The sequence below is a fragment of the Macrobrachium nipponense genome, chromosome 3 (genome assembly GCF_015104395.2).
Source record: "Macrobrachium nipponense isolate FS-2020 chromosome 3, ASM1510439v2, whole genome shotgun sequence".
NCBI classification, from domain to species: Eukaryota; Metazoa; Arthropoda; class Malacostraca; order Decapoda; family Palaemonidae; genus Macrobrachium; species Macrobrachium nipponense.
Window position 1 is genome coordinate 86,692,233 of NC_087202.1, and position 5,000 is coordinate 86,697,232.

Here is a 5,000-nt window from a genome sequence, read left to right on the forward strand (position 1 = left end):
AAGTCTGGAAACGGCTTGTATACTGTAACCTACGGTCGTGTTCCTTCCAAATGTTTTGGCGTCCTCAGAGAGTTGACCTACATCGAGAGAGTAGTAGAGGGGAAACGTTGTGTGAGGAAATCGTCTAGTTTCCTTTCGTGGGAATTTTACATAGACATATTGTCGGAGTAATTTTCCACTTTCGTATCCTCGCGGAAGAACATTAAAATTGCGTGTTTTCAATTGTGTTTTTATTTCTAAATCATGACTTTCATAATGTATTTTTAATGTATCTTTATATTGTTAAGGCAGGTTATTCAAAAGTATATATATATATATATATATATATATATATATATATATATATATATATATATATATATATATATATATATATATATATATATATATATATATATATATATATATAATACATACATACATAGTCTTCCTTAACAATATATATATATATATATATATATATATATATATATATTATATATATATATATATGTATGCATGTATGTATATATATATTATATATATATATATATATATATATATATATATATATATATATATATATATATATATATATATACTATATATATATGAAATGTTGTCATATAATGTGACATTTTTATAAACACAAGTCTTTAGCTCAAATCTCGCTTAATATCAAATTCACACAGCCTCGGAATAACATACATTGCAGGAAAATTATACAAATGATAAGCAGCCTGTCAGCAGATGGACTCGAAACACCGAATGCTTTCGGAAACGATGACTTTCCAGGGGCATTAAGCGAGGTATAATTTGATTGCGTAAACGACATATGTGGCGTTAAGTTTTGTGAATGTGACGGCGCATATGACAAATTTTCATGAAAAGCTACTTGTTTTAAAGTACCAGTTGGTTATCACAGTAGAGGTGGGTTAGTATCAACTGTGAATATAAACAAGTAAAAAATGCTCCAAAATTTCTTCGGCGGAACCGAGTTTTCTGTATAATGCTGCATGCAACTCTCAGCCACAGCCCATGAAACACTCAGCTGCAGCCCATGTAACTTTCAGTCACGGCCCGGTGGTATTCTGAGTTGTTCCCACTATAGTGCTACTAGATGCACGTCAAGGCTAAATTTAACCTTGAATATGATATAAACTACTGAGGCTAGAGGGCAGTGATTTGGTAAGTTTGATGATTGGAGAGGGAATGATCAACTTTTCAATTGCAGCCCTGTAGCCTTAGTAGTTTTTTTATATGCTTTAATTTAGCTTGCATTTATGTGTGTTAGTTTGTCTTGGTCAAATCTTGTAACTCAATCTTTGGCCTGTTTTAATGGATTTGAAATTTTGCATGGTTACTTAATCCCAGTAGTGACCTCTGGTGACCCTACAGTGACCTCTCCCAGTATCTCAGGATTTGTATGAAACACTTTGGATTTTTAGAACTTCCTTGACTCAGTAGAAAAGCTCGGCAGGATATCAATTTCGTTAGCCACAAACATAAACCAGTTACAATTTCTGTCAAGAGTAAAATGTATAAAATAAAAAAATCTAAAAATGACAGCAGATGTTAGTGTCTAATCCATAGTTTTCGAGGTTGCTTGATACGAAGGTGGTGTGAGAAGGGGTAACATGAAAAAATAACTGAAAACAACAGAATATTGTCTAATCCATAGTTTTCGAGGTTGCCGAGATGAACAGTAACACTCCTGAAGCCCTTTAAGTTTAAGTTCAGCCCTAATAGGAAGATGGGACAGTGAGAAACAACTGTCTTAAGAGGAATGAGAGAGAGAGAGAGAGAGAGAGAGAGAGAGAGAGAGAGAGAGAGAGAAACTGAGTTTATCATTGTAATCAGAGTTTTTCTGGGTAGTACTGGTTGCTCAGCAAGTATATATATATATATATATATATATATATATATATATATATATATATATATGTATGGTATATATATATATATATATATATATATATATATATATATATATATATATATATATATATATATATATATATATATATATATATCTCGTTTCCCAGTTGCCTTAGTTTCTCGCATCCATTTGATCATCCTCCTCCGCATTAATTCAAGAATAGAATTTCCTTTAGCGTAACTAGGCAGTGCTTCAACTGAAAGCAATTAATCTCAAGTCGTTCAAGATACGTCCAGCTGAGATTAGGCGAAGCACTCCCATGCAAAGCCAGACTCAGGGGGACCGTGAAACGATTAAGTCTGCAAACACCGTATTCATGTAGTGGATTAAAATTCTTGGTTCGAGTTTCATGAGTCAGTACAATAATCGCATCCAATGAAATCTAGTAAAGTTTCTCAGTGTGGATTAGAAGTTTTCCTCGATGTAGGCACGAAAAAAACCGTTCCTATATTTTACATCGGATTGTTTCCCTTCAGAAACATTTGTAATGGAGAAAATAGCTAGGGTACTTGGTTTCATAGCTTAATTTTTACGCATGTTTTATCATGGTAATAATAAATACACAGTTAATACACACACACACACACACACACACACACACACACACACACATATATATATATATATATATATATTATATATATATATATATTATATACATATATATTATATATGTCGAGGAATGCTGTCCTGCCATTTCTTGTATATATTTTCACTCCATGGACTAAAGAAGTTATTTCTTTGTCTATTTGGTTCCTTGTTTGTTTTGTTTTCTTAACATGGATAGTCCCCGGCATTTCTCTGATCACTGCCTGACACCTAGCCACCCGTAACAGTAAGTACTGAAAAGACTCCTTTATATAAATTGTTCTATGTATTAGTGTATTATATAATGTCGTGTGTTAAAGTGATTCAGTGTTTATAAGTGTATACTGTATAACTAATGAAGATTGTTTGTGTATTGGAAATGTCATATGTTAACCTGTGAGTGTTTAAAAGTTTATAGAGTATAACAAGGTTTGCATTAAGTTTTACTTCATTGTGCATTTTCTGCAGTCAAGAACATAATTATATTATATCAACAGTTATATAGCTGTAAATATGTTTATATTTTGCAGAACTCCTTAGACCTTGGTCAGTCGTCTTCATTCTTGGTCCTAGACCCTAGACTCTTGGTCCTTGGATCTTATTTCATCCTTAGAGACTCATGATTCTTCGTCAGATTGTAATCACGTGCAGTACTTTTCCTGATCCTGATTATACTCGCAAGATCTTCAATAGACCTTTATGTTATTATAGAAGTTCCTGGTGTTATACATGAAGTTTAATTTTGTATGTTTCAGTTTGTAAATATATTTTAAGTTAATAGAATTTTTCATGTTATACCTTTATATTAAAAATTAAACAAGGAAACTTAAAAATGAACAATCATATATATTTTTAAAAGAACCAGAGTTCATGGAATATTAAATATATAAAAACCATAACTCGACAATATATATTATATATATATATATATATGTTATACGATCACAAGTAACACGTGAAGATTGTATATCAAGAGCCAGCAGGAAAAATGAAAAACAGCAGTACCTAGCGCTTTCGTGTATTCTTGACACACCTCATCAGGGTACAATATATAAAAGAATGAAAAATAGCTTCGAAATATCAAAGGTAAACATAAAAACAAAAAAGTAAAATACAGAACAATCAAACAGCCTAGTCAAGAAGTAAATGGTCCACAGCCTAGAATTACACTTAAAGGACAACAACAAATGGAAATGGAACTACTAAGCAGTCAATTACATAGTTACGAAGTTGTCAACAATACATTTCGTAAGCCAGTTATCTAGTTTATATTGTCCGTTGCTAATATTAAAAACACTACATGACTTATATTTTATTATACTAGATTCTATAATATTTCTTTTAATAATGTCTCTACAAAATAAAATTTCCTTTGAATTGTTCCAATTAATTGCGTGATTAAAAATATTCATATGTAAAAAGAGAGCACTCGATGTACTTCCTACACGTACACAATATTTATGTTGATTTAATCTTGATGCCAGTAGTTTGCCACTTTGACCAATATATTTTTTATCACAATCTCTGCATGGAATTTCTAAATGCAACCCGTTTGTAAATTTGGAGAGTTCCTTATTAAAATTGTTCTTACAGACTTAGTGTTACTAAAAACAACGTTAACATTAAAAACTTTAAACATTTTTGGCAAAGAAAGAAACCTGTTGTCAAAAGGTAAAACAAGCAAATTACTAGGGTCGAAAGCCTGTACATGGTCTACTGCATAAAATGTTTTCTTAGCCTTTCTTAAAGCAACATCAACTAAAAATGCCGGATACTTCAATTTAAAAGCAATATCATAAATCTTGGTAATCTCGTCTTCTAAAAATTCAGGACAACAAATTCTTAAAGCTCTTAAAAACATGGAAGAGAATACAGAGAGTTTAACTTTCAAATGGTGATTGGAGTAAAAGTGAATGTAAGAACATACATTTGTAGGTTTCCTAAAAACCGAAAATTTAAATCTGTTACCCTGTCTATGCACACTTATATCTAAAAATGGCAAAACTGAATCTATTTCCTTCTCAAGTGTGAACTTTATAGAGGGAACCAGCGCATTTAATCTAATTAAAAATCTGTTCACATCCTCACACAAAGGCCATACACAAAATATGTCATCGACATACCTAAACCAAAGAACATTTGCAGGTAAAATATTTGATAGAAGTTTCTTCTCAAAAAACTCCATGTAAATGTTACTTAAAAGGGGCGATAAAGGGTTCCCCATAGCCATACCAAACCTCTGCTCATAGAATTTACCATTGAGAAGAAACTTCTATCAAATATTTTACCTGCAAATGTTCTTTGGTTTAGGTATGTCGATGACATATTTTGTGTATGGCCTTTGTGTGAGGATGTGAACTCGCAACTATCGAATCGGTAGGCGAGCATGCAAACTACTCGTCCAATTAGGAACTTGTTAAAATAAGGCTAAGCCAAGAATGTTCTTAGAAGTATCTTTCTCCGTGTTACTTAAACTATTAAACTTTTTGTGGGA